We start from the raw sequence: 15,010 nt of genomic DNA, 5'->3' as shown, positions 1-15,010 counted from the left end.
CTGCCTCTCCTCCTTTCCCTCGGTGGTGGCAGCGCAGTGGCAGGGCGGCAGGGTCAGGGCTTCCCTTTTCCTCCTCCATGCTCGCTCCTGGGTCCCTCCACCCCTGGAGCTCCGGATGGCCGGGCATCCCTTTCTTCCTTCTCCCCAGGGTGGCGGCACAACGGCAGCTGTGGAGGCAGCGAGATCGGGGCTCTTGCCCCTAGAAGGTCCTTCTCCCCTTTCCCTCTCCCTCAGGGGTGGTGACAACGGTGGCAGCAACAGCGAGGTCGGTGCTCCCTCCTTCTTCCTCCAGAGCACCAGCATGCTGAGGGGTGGGTCGTCCCAGGCCTCCAGGCCTCGGAGCTCCTCTTGGCCGTTGGCTGAATGCCCCCGGCTTCGGCCTGGTGGGGTCGCTGGGGGAGGGGGTCTGGCGGCTCCCCGTTGATACACTGGGTGCCCCCATCACCCGCGTGGCAGAGGTCCCGGCGGCTCAGAAGCCGGTCAGGCAGCACAAGCAATGCTGGCCACCCCCAGGAGCTCCACGGCGCCATGCTGTGTGCCATGTTGCCTCGCCGGAAGTTTCCAGGCTGTTTTTTTCCTCAGCCTTAACTGCTGGACCTTCACAATGGCTTATGTGAGCTTGTACTCAGAATGGCTGAGTACAAGGAGGAATGTGTTATCATAGAATCATTGGAAGAGACCACAAGGGCCATCGAGTCCAACCCCCTGCCAAGCAGGAAACACCATCAGAGCACTCCTGACATATGGTTGTCAAGCCTCTGCTTAAAGACCTCCAAAGAAGGAGACTCCACCACACTCCTTGGCAGCAAATTCCACTGTTGAACAGCTCTTACTGTCAGGAAGTTCTTCCTAATGTTTAGGTGGAATCTTCTTTCTTGTAGTTTGGAACCATTGCTCCGTGTCCGCTTCTCTGGAGCAGCAGAAAACAACCTTTCTCCCTCCTCTATGTGACATCCTTTTATATATTTGAACATGGCTATCACCCCTTAACCTCCTCTTCTCCAGGCTAAACATGCCCAGCTCCCTTAGCCGTTCCTCATAAGGCATCGTTTCCAGGCCTTTGACCATTTTGGTTGCCCTCCTCTGGACACGTTCCAGTTTGTCAGTGTCCTTCTTGAACTGTGGTGCCCAGAACTGGACACAGTACTCCAGATGAGGTCTGACCAGAGCAGAATACAGTGGCACTATTACTTCCCTTGATCTAGATGTTATACTCCTATTGATGCAGCCCAGAATTGCATTGGCGTTTTTAGCTGCCGCGTCACACTGTTGGCTCATGTCAAGTTTGTGGTCAACCAAGACTCCTAGATCCTTTTCACATGTACTGCTCTCAAGTCAGGTGTCACCCATCTTGTATTTGTGCCTCTCATTTTTTTGCCCAAGTGCAATACTTTACATTTCTCCCTGTTAAAATTCATCTTGTTTGTTTTGGCCCAGTTCTCTAATCTGTCAAGGTTGTTTTGAAGTGTGATCCTGTCCTCTGGGGTGTTAGCCACCCCTCCCAGTTTGGTGTCATCTGCAAATTTGATCAGGATGCCCTTGAGTCCATCATCCAAGTCATTGATAAAGATGTTGAATAAGACCGGGCCCAAGACAGAACCCTGTGGCACCCCACTAGTCACTCTTCTCCAGGATGAAGAGGAACCGTTGATGAGCACCCTTTGGGTTCGGTCAGTCAGTTTTGTTGCCTCCCTCCCAGTCCTCTGAGGAGCAACTGTGCTGGAACTGAAAGGCAAATGGCAGCCTGTGTACTGGCACCTTTTTTCTAGAAAAAAAGCACTGCTAAGAACCTTTTTAGTTTTCTATAACAACATATTCTCCAATTACTTATACACTCACAGGATTCACCTTCTATTAGCTCATCCACATTTCCACTTGTCCCAGGACTAGAAAGCATGAGTCCAAGCAGCTTCCCTCTTGCTCCTCTTCTTTCCCAGGAAAAACCTGTTCTTATACCTAGATTTAAAAACCTCTGATTTATACCTAGAGAAAATGGGAATCTGGAGAAAACCCAAATTGCCATCTGCTCCAATTGAGCCCTAAAGAGCGGTTTTCCCTGGGAGAAAGCCATGGGACAAAAGAAAGGGTGCATAAGCCAATTTTTTAAAAAATTGCCTCTACACACACATACACGTATATATTCACACACGTGAGAAAGAGCACAGCCTAACAATTGTTTGGCATCGCTTTAAGTTCCCTCTTGATGTATTTTGCGTGTGCGCAATTCCTTTCTAATCCTGAAGGCATCCTTTGTCTTATGAGAAGGAGATGGCATCCCAGCTTGTGGGATTTTGATTTGATTTGCTAACACAAAGGCAAATATTTATAAAAGTCTTCAATTCCTCAGCCATGGGTGGGGGGATGCCATTCTTTGAAACTTTCTGGGGCAGGCAAAAAATAAAATAAAATCTCATTCCCTCAGCAATCAAATTGTCACCTCCTGGTTGTTACCAGCCTACCCCACCCTCCAGTCCTTTTTATAAAATGCTAAGCTGACCTTTGTCAAATTTTATAGTCATGTTGTTGGATTTCTGTGTGCAAAGACTAGTGAGCCTATTTTTCACCACCTTAAACTTCCCCAGGCTACAGGAAAAGGGCCTCTCTTTTGCATTGCAATTCTTTCCCCTCTTTCCCTCAGATTTTGTTCACCTTCCAAGAGAGCTAATAATCTGCTGCAATGCCGCTAACGCTGAATCATTATTTCATATCACGACGAACATGTTTTCAGAAGCCAAAAGGTCATGTAGTATCAAATTTTAAATTAAGAAATTAAAGGTATTTAAATTTCGTGGAAGGAGGCTTCGATTAACAGCTATTCACATTCAGTATGGCATTTTATTTAAAATAAAAAAGCACATGAACAAAACATTAACGTGCTACATTTGCTTCTGATTCTCTTTCTCCTCCCTCCATAGATAGATTTAAAATTGACCAAGAATTTGTGTTATGATGAGTTCTCCTTCTCTCTAAACCTCTGTTGTTTAATTTTAATTAACAAAATGGAGCAGATTCTCCAGCTGTCCCTAGGCAGTTTTCCTGTTTTGTTTGGTCTCAGTCATTGGTAAGCCATTGTTTTCTGACTTTCGTCATTTTTGATGTCTTGATTTATTTTTAATATGAGCTTCCAGAGGTGTTATTTTTCAGAGTTCAGGTCTGGAAGTGACTAGTTTCCAGTGCCCATGCATATGAGTGCATGGACATTAAGGTATTATATGGTGCACACATGCACAGCTCATGCTCTTTTAACAGGAATATCCTCTTAAGTGCAACTAAGAGGAAGTCTGGAATACTATTAAGAATGGCAACAATTGTGAAGATTTATATGTAGCTTTTCTGCAAAATTGCATGCAGATTATTTTGTTGTAACCCACGCCGGTTACAACAGGGTGGATGAAGTGTTAGTAATAAATTCAATAAATGCTATAAAATTACTATTAATTTCATTTCTTGGAGATTTATATGTAGCTTTTTCTGCAAGACTGCATTCCAATTGGCTTAACAATACATACAAAACTATCAGCAATACATATCCACAGTTCAATATTAACAATTCAGTTAATAGGCATGTCATCAGCAACTCATAAACACTGCATTGCACAACAAAGTAATTACATTTTTCTTGCATATTTTTAATTAAAAGAGTCTACATGCTTCTGATTAATAGGGCAGGAAATAGCAGGATAAAACGAAAGCAGCATATAATTTAGAAAGTTAAGGAATGGGTATAGGGCAGGAAATAGCAGGATAAAACGAAAGCAGTATATAATTTAGAAAGTTAAGGAATGGGTATTTTGGGGGGTCCAAGAGGCATAGTCAGGGGTATCTGGTAGGAGAAATCTGTGTTTTTATTATCATGTGAGAATTGTAAACAGTATTTGTACATCCCATACTTTCCTCCAAAAATTCATAAGCGTTGGACATTGTGTAAACAAATGCTTCAAAGAGACATTATCCTTATTACATCTCTACCAACATGTTGTAGATAACCACTTCTTATACAAACATATTGGTGTCCAATAAATTCTCAATATTATTTTTGTTGTGTAAGATGTAGTTACGAAACCTTAGGTGCAGAAACTAAAACATTGTCCCAGTGCTTAGGTAAAATAGAAACATCCAATTCTTCATTCCATTCATTTCTCAGATGCTTTGTGCCAAATTGTTTAACTGAGACCAGATATCTGTAGAAAACAATCACTGGCTTTTTAGTTTCAAAGGCTTTAACCAATTGTTCTAGTATCTCCGGCATATTAGATGCAAAGCTGCTGGTCCAAACAAAGATGATAAGAGACTTCAGGATGGATTTCCATGGATGATAACCAAAGAGCAACCAAAAGTTAAAAGGTGGGTGGAACAGCCAAGCAGTGATAAAGACATTGAACTATACTTGCTTTATTCATACTCCCTATCCCTCATGTTTCTAATCCTGCTTCAACTTTGCTATTGTCTGAAAGTCTTAAAAGTATACACTAAATACATTCCATGTGGAAACTCCATTTCTCACCATCTTGAAAATGTTTTGTTCTGCTTTAAGCAGTGGTGTCAGCTGTCCAGAGGCACGTAGTTCAGTGGTACCTTGGACAGTTCCACACAGGACTCAAGCTAGAGGCTCCTTCAGAGAAGAGCTCAGATGTTATTTCAGCATCTCAGATGTTATTTCAGCCGTCACGCAATTTCTGTTCTTATCCTGAGGTAAAGTTCTTAACCCAAGGTACTACTTCTGGGTTAGCGGAGTCTGTAACCCGAAGTGTTTGTAACCCGAGGTACCACTGTATCATCTTCAGGGGTGTGTGGGGTGTTAGGGGAAGGCTAGTACCTTGTGGTCCTTCTGGGGTAGTTTGTCCGCCTTTGGTCCGCAGCCTGCACTCAGCTCTCATCTGGGGCTGCTAGAAGCAGCCACACCCAGGAATGGCTTTGACTGGCGAGCTAAACAAGGTGAGAATAGCCAATGGTTCTTGACAACATACAAATCAATATGGCTAACCTAACCCAGCGCGTGCACGCACGCACACACACACACAGTCAAAACACACTGCTACCTACCGTGCTTTATAATCTCTCACTCTGCCAGCAAAAATAAGGACACCTATCCATGCAAAGCTGACAAAAAAGCACCACTCACATACCCTGTAAAGCATGAAAGTTTACTGTCTCTCTCACCTTCTTCTCCTTCTCTATCCCCCCTCTCTATTCCCCCTCTTCTTCCCCACCCCCATTCCCACATTGCTTACAACAAAAAATGTTTCAAAACTGACTGTAACAGAACTGTATGAAAGGGTCTATGATTTGAAAACAGAGACACTGAATATACTCTTGTTATTTATGGAAAGTCTTAATAAACACTCACCCACCAATGGGTCTCAAATCCTGAATGTGACAACATTCTCCAGTGGATTGAACGGACATGACCAACAGTGTGTCCAACAGTCAAGAAGGTGGTTTCTGCATGTGCTATATAGAGGGAAGTGAGGGGCAGAAGGAGATTGTCAACCTGATGGGAAGTAGCTCATTTAGGAGAAGGAAAACTCTGGTCCTAAAGCTCCATTGCCTTGCAATTATAGTCATTCATGAGAAACTCCTCAGGAGTAAACCTCCAGGAAAAATGCAGACCCACTGCCTTGAGGGAAGAAAATTCTGAAGAGTGAACCTCACACAAATCTGGAGCAGAGTCCCTGAAACAATTGTATGCCTCTTTCTGGCAACTCTTGCAGTCAAGCTGGTGCCAAACATATTGCTTTCCTTTCCTCTGGACCACATCAGCAAGGCCGAAGGGGTGGTGGTCTTGTCACCTGGGCAGCCCAGGACCTACTAGGTTTGTGCCCCAGAGACTTTGGTACTGATAACACAACACACAATACACAACACACAACAAAAAGAACATGGAAAGCAGCATTTATGAGTTACCAGTTTCTGCAGCCACAGCATGGACTGTAATTCTCCACCAGTTTGATTTCATTCCCAGAAGTAGACTCCATTGTCTCTCAAGGCAGACAATGCCAAAAAACAAAACAAACCACCCATCCTTAGATTGCACATTGAAAAGGAGCTGCAAGTCGTTCTTGGATGCTGGCCTGCAATAACAGGAGGGGTCCATTTAAAGGGGTCTATTCGGCTTTACCAGTTGTTGATTCTGTAGGAATGGAGGAGACAGTGGCTCCATTAGGGCTTCTGAAGTGGAGCCAGGGGAATCAGATATTGGCACAACTGGTTCCTCTTGGGCAAGTGTTTCTAGTTGGTCCTGAGAGCAATTCTTTCTCCTTCCCTGAATCCCATGAAACATTTTTTAAGGAATAGTTCTCAAGTGGCAGATGAAATTTCCAGATTGCAGGCCATTCATTGCCCATCTCTGATGTCAGCTAATAAACACAACACTAATAAAAATTTAATGTTGCAAGTACCTTGCTTATTGATTCCCAGGCTTTCTTGGTCTGGGCTTTTGGTATCAAGCAATTTCTTCCTGTGAATAAATAGCAAACAAAGCCATCATCTGGTAATGCACATTGAAAAGGTTACCCATTAATAATGCCAAGATTCCAGCGCAATGGCAAGAAAGCATTGCCTCTTTCACTAGGTATTGAGGAGAAATGAAAATTCAAATGAGGCCCAGTTGCAGTGCTGCAGGTACAAAAATATGCCTGCCAAGGCTCGGTCTGTGACTTTTTAATTAATGGATAATATCAAGCCATAGGTTGCTTTCATAAAGATGACATCTATTCCATTTGCTTGCTCCCGGTTGGATTTGTTGTTGATGCTACTTCTTAATTAATAATATAAGCGAAGTTTGCAACAAAATTTTCCAGCATGGCAGGGTTGGAAAACTCCTTTCAGTGCAAGCACTTCATTCTCATCTGGGCAACATTCCAGGGGGAATTTGGTATGGGAACAAGATGCAAAAGTGGGCAAGCCAATTGATGCAAATTTTACCTTTGTACCGTAGGCTAGTTTCTACACACACACATACATATACCGTATTTTTCGCCACATAGGGCGTACCGGCCCATAGGACGCACCTAGTTTTTTTGGGGGGGAAATAACGGGGAAAAAATTATTTCCCCCACAGTCGCGGGGCTGGGGCGGGGGATCCCAAGCTTCCCCCGACCCCAGCCCCCAGAACAGGCTGCTATCTGCAAGCCTAGGGAGCCTGGCGGGAAGTCGCGCCGGTCTCCTCAGGCTTGCGGATATCTTTTCCCCGAGCTTGTGGGGCTGGCGGTGGGGAGAAGCCCGCTTCTCCCAGCGCCAGCCTCCAAACCAGGTCGGGGAACAGCGGGATGGCGGTGCTCCGCCTCCTCGCTGTCCCCCGAGCTTGTGGGGGTGCCCGATATCTGCACGAAGCCTGGGGCACCCTATGCAGCACGCCCCAGGCTTCGGGATGCAGGCTGCTATCCGCAAGCCTTGGGAGCCCGACGGGAGTTCCCGTCGGAGCTCCAAGGCTTGCGGATAGCTTCTTGAAGCCTGGAGAGCGAGAGGGGTCGGTACACACCGACCTCTCTCGCTCTCCAGACTTCAGCGAAAGCCTGCATTTGCCCCATAGGACGCACACACATTTCCCCTTCATTTTTGGAGGGGGAAAAGTGTGTCCTATAGGGAGTTCAAGGACGTATTCCAGCTTGGCAAAAACACTCAAGGAGCATTTGAAGAATGGCCTGCTGTGGTGGTGGTAGCTGAGTAGAGGTGTGGGCTGGAGAGAGTCTTGAGGGCCAGACGGAGAGGATTGGAGAGCCAAATTCAGTTCCGGGAAAGAGGTTTCCCTCCGCTGCAGTATGGAGTTCTTTTGTTCAGGCTCCCAGCTAGCCAGTAATATTATTTGCCATTCCACCTGTCCCCCAACAACAGTAAGCCATGAGTTTGCTATTAGTATGTGGGATTTGGCATATATATAGCATAAAGGTTCAAAGTGCTTCGTGTAACTCATCTACAAGAGGCCTGTATTTTTATCCCCCTAATGCAGATGGGGAAGACTGAGGTGGAAACAATGTGGGTAGTTTTAAAACCACACCTTGAAATTTGATGCAAATATTTCTAGACCTGTAGCTCATGCTCCTCAACACTATGCCTCACAGAATCTCACATTTAAACATGTGTTCCAAATTCCCAATTTTCTACCTTATTTATTCAAAACATATTTGGGCCACCCTTAATGATATAAATGTGCTCAATTTGGTAGTAGTAGTAGTAGTAGTAACAACAACAACAACAACAACAACATTTATATACTGCCCATCTGACTGAGTTGCCCCAGCTATTTTGGGCAGCTCCCAACAAAATATTAAAAACTCAATAAAACATTAAACATTAAAAACTTCCCTATCCAGGGCTGCCTTCAGACATTGATATCCAACATTCTCAGAGGAGACTAAAACCAAAGTTCATTTATTTCAGTGCGTCTGTTCTGAGTATGATTTGGTTGGTTATTACCCCAAAAGAGATATATCTATCCATTTTTCCTTGTGTCTATCTATCAATATTATAATTACATAAATGAGCATTAAAATAACATTGCAGATCAAGATAAAATTATTCTCATCAGTTAAAACCCTAACTGCAAAACATAAAATGACCATCATTTAATATTTAATTTATTTTATTTTCCATGGAAACATCTATCTATCATCTCTCTCTCTCTCTCTCTCTCTCTCTCTCTCTCTCTCTCTCTCGCATATCTATCATCTATCTATCTATCTATCTATCTATATCTATCTATCTATCTATCTATCTATCATCTATCTATCTATCTATCTATCTATCTATCTATCTATCTATCATCTATCTCTATCTATCTATCTATCTATCTATCTATCTATATCTATCTATCTATCTATCATCTATCTATCATCTATCTATATCTATCTATCATCTATCTATCTATCTATCTATCTATCTATCTATCATCTATCTATCTATCTATCTATCTATCTATCTATCATCTATCTATCTATCTATCTATCTATCTATCTATCTATCTATCTATCTATCTATCATCTATCTATCTATCTATCTATCTATCATCTATATCATCTATCTATCTATATCTATCTATCTATCTATCTATATCTATCTATCATCTATCTATCTATCTATCTATCTATCTATCTATCTATCTATCATCTATCTATCTATCTATCTATCTATCTATCTATCATCTATCTATCTATCATCTATCTATCATCTATCTATCTATCTATCTATCTATCTATCTATCTATCTGTCTGTCTATCTATCTATCTATCTATCTATCTATCTATCTATCTATCTCTATCTATCTAATCTATCTATCTATCATCTATCTATCATCTATCTATCATCTATCTATCTATCTATCTATCTATCTATCTATCTATCTATCTATCTATCTATCTATCATCTATATCTATCTATCTATCTATCTATCTATCTATCTATCTATCTATATCTATCTATCTATCATCATCTATCTATCTATCTATCTATCTATCATCTATCTATCTATCTATATCTCTATCTATCTATCTATCTATCTATCTATCATCTATCTATCTATCTATCTATCTATCTATCTATCTATCTATATCATCTATCTATAATCATTTATCTGTTCTTTTACACATCCATTGTAAATCAATTCCCCTCTATTAAACAAAAACAAAACAGTCCCTGCTTCTTCACTTTGGGGAATGCCTTGATAACATTTTGCTAGTGTGAGATAATGTTCATAGGACATTATCATAAGAAGCTTTGACTGACAGCAGAGCCAGAGCCAGAGCAGAGCCTGGTGATGCAGTCCCTCTGAAATTCCGCCAGAGTGCTGGAGCCTCTCTCTGATGGCCTTCAAAGTCAGCTAACCACAGAAAGGGGATGAACAGCACTTGAGGGGGGGGGGAGTTAGATAGGGCTGGATTTAAGATGAGAGTTAGGGCTGGATTTGAGAAGAGGGATATGATTTGAGATGCTAAACAGGTGTCAGGTTGGGAGATAGGGAGTGAGGTAAGGAGAACTGGTTCTGAGTCAAGCTAATCACCTTAAACTGAAGTTTAAGAAGAGCTGTGCCTCTAGTGGTGTGTTTAAGCTTGAAGCATCTTGTTGTTTAGTCGTTTAGTTGTGTCTGACTCTTCGTGACCCCCTGGACCAGAGCACGCCAGGCACTTGTGTCTTCCACTGCCTCTCGCAGTTTGGTCAAACTCATGCTGGTAGCTTCGAAGACCCTATCCAACCATCTTGTCCTCTGTTGTCCCCTTCTCCTTGTGCCCTCCATCTTTCCCAACATCAGGGTCTTTTCCAGGGAGTCTTCTCTTCTCAGGAGGTGGCCAAAGTATTGGAGTCTCAACTTCAGGATCTGTCCTTCCAGTGAGCACTCAGGATTGATTTCCTTCAGAATGGATAGGTTTAATCTTCTTGCAGTCCATGGGACTCTCAAGAGTCTCCTCCAGCACCATAATTCAAAAGCATCAATTCTTCGGCGATCAGCCTTCTTTATGGTCCAGCTCTCACTTCCTGAAGCATCTTAGAGTTAGTTAAAGTAACAAGTTAACTTCTACCTGAAAGAGCATATTTCCTGACCCACTCTGTTTCATAAACCCCTTTTGTTTAACAAAAGTTTTCTTGTTTGTTGAATCAACTCCTCTAATCATTAATTTTCCCTCTCACAAGTCCCACACTAGATAATCTGTGGCAAATTGTAAAAAATTTGAGTAATGGGTGTAGTGTGAGGTGAGTGCACTATATTTAATTGGGGGCAGTTAGCAGGAGTGGCTCTGCTGCATTATTAATTGATGGTAGTAAGTGGTGGGTCTGCTACAGAAGCTTCCTTATACTGACTCAAATTATTTGTCCATCTAGCAGAGTCTTGTCTAATCTGACTACCTCTGGCTCTCCAGGTTTTAGATAGTAGTCTCTCCCAGCCCTACGTGGATGCACCAGTGATTGAACTTCTGACCTTCTAGATGCAAAGCAGAAGCTCTGCCTACTGAGTGTATGTTGTTGGTTGTTGTTGGCATCTGTCACTGGATGCAGGGAAGGCTTAGGATCAGTTTTCCTTCTCCCAGATGGCCTACTTTCCCAGGTTGACAAGCTCCATCTGCCCTTCACTTCTCTCTACAGCTTGTACAGAAACCACCTTCTTGACTGTTGGGCCCACTCATCTTCTCAGCCCACCAGAGCCTTTACTGACATGCAGGGGAAGTCCCCTAACAACCACTAACAACCCATATACCCCTCTGTGCTATAACCATGTAGCATACTGAGTCAGACCACTTGTTCATCTCTCTCAGTGCTGTTGACACTGACTGGCAGCAGCTCTCCAGTGTTTCAGATTCGGGTTCACTCCCAGCCCTGCCTGGAGATTTCAGAGATCTAAACTGGAGCCTTTTGCATGCAAAGCTCTGCCACTGAGTCGTGGCCCATTCCTCAGTGGCTCAGCTCCCTTGCTAGAGTGGAGCAGGTTGCTGACAGCAGCTGCATTTTGTCATGTGCACATGCATAAAAACATTGTGTGTGTGTGTGTGTGAATACTAGCAAAATTATGCAGAGTGCAACCTGCCATTTCACAGTGTAGCCTGCTGAGGTCTATTTTGGGCTCCATGTTGTCAGTCAGTTATTATTTCCTTCTTATGATCTCTGTAACTGAAAGTGTGAGAAAATCCCATCTTGGCTTTCAAGCCAGCAGAGGAGATAGCAAACAGTGCAGAACCTTCAGAAATATATTGCAGGGATCAAGGCTCCAGCAGTGATCTTTGGCATAGCAATAGCTGCCTCATATGCATGCCCCTGGTTTCATCTTGTGCAAATGTTAGAAGCACAGTTCAAAGAGGGCTTTCCCTCCCCATGAACCTTGTTTGGGCATCCTTGTTATATAAGAAAATTGTTAAGTGTTCTTTTCTTTATAAATGAACTGTATTGAGCATGTTGAACCTTCAGAAGATTGTTCTTATGAATCACTGGGAAAACATTTTTTATTGCAAAACAGCTACGTGGATCAAAATGATTCTTCTTCCCAAGGACAATACAAGTGGCCATTACATAAGATATTCTTGCACATGCATAGAGTTTAGAAACAGAAAGTAGGGATGAGCCAAAGAACATGGGGTTGAGTCCAGTCTAGGGATGGGCAAATCTATCAATTTAATTTCAGTTTCTCCCCATTTTGAATTTTTCAATGCTTGAATTCAGGTCTCCAAATTTCCACACATCAGTTTGCAATATATATATATATATATATATATGCAGGTTTTGGTGTCCTCGGGTGTCTTCCCGTGTAAAAGTTGGGGTGTCTAGGCGACGTTTCGACGAGGTCTCACTCGTCATCTTCAGGCTGGTGCTTTCGGCTTCTTGTTACTGGAACAGAGCGGGATCTCAATGTTTGAGTTCCTATAAATACTGTAGAGGGGGTGTGGTGTCTAGCCTCCAATGTTCTGGGCAGAGAGGAAGTTCCCAGGCTAGTGTGCCTTTTCTTCTTTTGTTCCTTAATTACTTGAGAGATACCTTGAGTGATTTCTTGAGTGATATCCTGAGTACCACTTAGGTGGGTCATTAGGTGTGGATTAGTTGCTAAAGTCTTTGTGTCTTGACCTCTTGAACTTTGTGAAGAGTTTTCCTGAGAAGATGGCTGTATTGCACTTAGTTGTGCTTTGGCTTGGCTTCGTGTATAGGGGCGAGCTGTGGTTTTGTGGCTTGTGTCAGCCAGATCTGTGTAGGGATTGCAGGGGGGTGCAGCATCCGGAGGTGCCACCATGGACTGGCTACTGGATGGTGTCAGTAATTCATCTGTGGAGAGGGTCTGGGTTTGGGTCTGGTGTGGTTGAATGGTGTTGGCGTTCTGTGTGCCTCTGGATCTGGTGTCAGTTTTTGTGGGGAGGGCTAATTTCCAGATGTCTGGCAAGCGGGATGTGTCGTCACGCTTGTTCATGTTGTGAGGGTGTTTCTCTATCTCGATGGCTTCCATGATTATTCTCTTGTGGTGATGTTCCGTGTTAAAGAGCAATTTGGAATCTGCAAAATTAATTTCGTGTCCTGTTTCTTTCATGTGTTGGAAAAGAGAGGAAGTTTTTTCTTCTTTTTTGACGGCATTCTTGTGTTCTGCGATACGTGCATTTATTCGTCTGTTTGTTTGTCCAATGTACGTGGTTGGGCAGACTTTGCAGGGTATTTCATAGATCCCTTGGTTTTCCAACTGGATTTTATCCTTGGGGTTTCTGAGGATATTGGCTATTTTTTGGTTGGTGCAAAAGGCTGTTTTGATATTGTGTTTATGGAGGATTTTGCTAATTTTATCTGTAGTGCCCTTGATATAAGGAAGGAGGGCCATGCCATTGTTTTCTTCTGTGTCTTGGTTTTTGGGGGGTGTTTCCTTTTGGATTAGCTTCGTAATCCTGTTTTGCTGGTATCCATTGGCAATTAACACATTTGAGAGATTCTGTAACTCAGTTGTCAAGTGGTCTTTGTCAGCCAGGCGTTTGGTTCTGGAGATGAGAGTCTTGGCTACGGAGTTTATTTGTGCAGGGTGGTGGTGTGATTGTGCATGTAAGTAGCGGTTGGTGTGTGTTTTTTTCTGGTAGATAGTGTGTCCTAGGGAGCCATCAGGTTTTTTGTAGATTAGGACGTCAAGGAAGGGAAGTTGGTTGTTGGCTTCTATTTCCATAGTGAATTGTATTTTGGGGTGTAAGTTGTTGAGATGTGTGAGGAAGCTATCCAGTTTTTCCTTCCCGTGTGGCCAAATTACAAAGGTGTCGTCAACATATCTGAGCCAAAGTTTGGGTTTGTGTTCTGACTTGTCTAAAGCATTGGTTTCAAAGTGTTCCATGTACAGGTTTGCGATGACCGGTGAGAGGGGTGATCCCATAGGTGCTCCTTCTATCTGTTTGTATCTTTGTCCATTGTGGATGAAGTACGTGTTGGTTAGGCAGTGGTTGGTCAGGTCCAAGATGTATTCGGGGGGATTGTATTTGTTTTGAATAGCTGTCAAGGCTTCATTAATGGGCACTTGTGTGAAGAGAGATACAACATCGAAGCTCACAAGTAGGTCATTAGGATGTAGGTTTTGCTTCTTTATTGTTTCTATGAACTGGAAGGAGTTTGGTACGTGTGAAGAGATGGATTCTGCATACGGCTGAAGTTGCTTGGCGAGAAATTTAGCGAGATTTTGTAGAGGTGAGCCTATGGAGCTGACTATTGGTCTGAGTGGTGTTCCTTCTTTGTGTATCTTGGGGAGGCCGTAGAGTTTGGGGCATCTGGATGATTTTTCTCTGGGGATGATACAAGATACAAACAGATAGAAGGAGCACCTATGGGATCACCCCTCTCACCGGTCATCGCAAACCTGTACATGGAACACTTTGAAACCAATGCTTTAGACAAGTCAGAACACAAACCCAAACTTTGGCTCAGATATGTTGACGACACCTTTGTAATTTGGCCACACGGGAAGGAAAAACTGGATAGCTTCCTCACACATCTCAACAACTTACACCCCAAAATACAATTCACTATGGAAATAGAAGCCAACAACCAACTTCCCTTCCTTGACGTCCTAATCTACAAAAAACCTGATGGCTCCCTAGGACACACTATCTACCAGAAAAAAACACACACCAACCGCTACTTACATGCACAATCACACCACCACCCTGCACAAATAAACTCCGTAGCCAAGACTCTCATCTCCAGAACCAAACGCCTGGCTGACAAAGACCACTTGACAACTGAGTTACAGAATCTCTCAAATGTGTTAATTGCCAATGGATACCAGCAAAACAGGATTACGAAGCTAATCCAAAAGGAAACACCCCCCAAAAACCAAGACACAGAAGAAAACAATGGCATGGCCCTCCTTCCTTATATCAAGGGCACTACAGATAAAATTAGCAAAATCCTCCATAAACACAATATCAAAACAGCCTTTTGCACCAACCAAAAAATAGCCAATATCCTCAGAAACCCCAAGGATAAAATCCAGTTGGAAAACCAAGGGATCTATGAAATACCCTGCAAAGTCTGCCCAGCCACGTACATTGGACAAACAAACAGACGAATAAATGCACGT

The sequence above is a fragment of the Podarcis gaigeae genome (genome assembly GCF_964106915.1).
Source record: "Podarcis gaigeae genome assembly, chromosome: Z".
Taxonomy (NCBI): Eukaryota; Metazoa; Chordata; class Lepidosauria; order Squamata; family Lacertidae; genus Podarcis; species Podarcis gaigeae.
Note: the sequence above shows the minus strand (reverse complement) of the source record.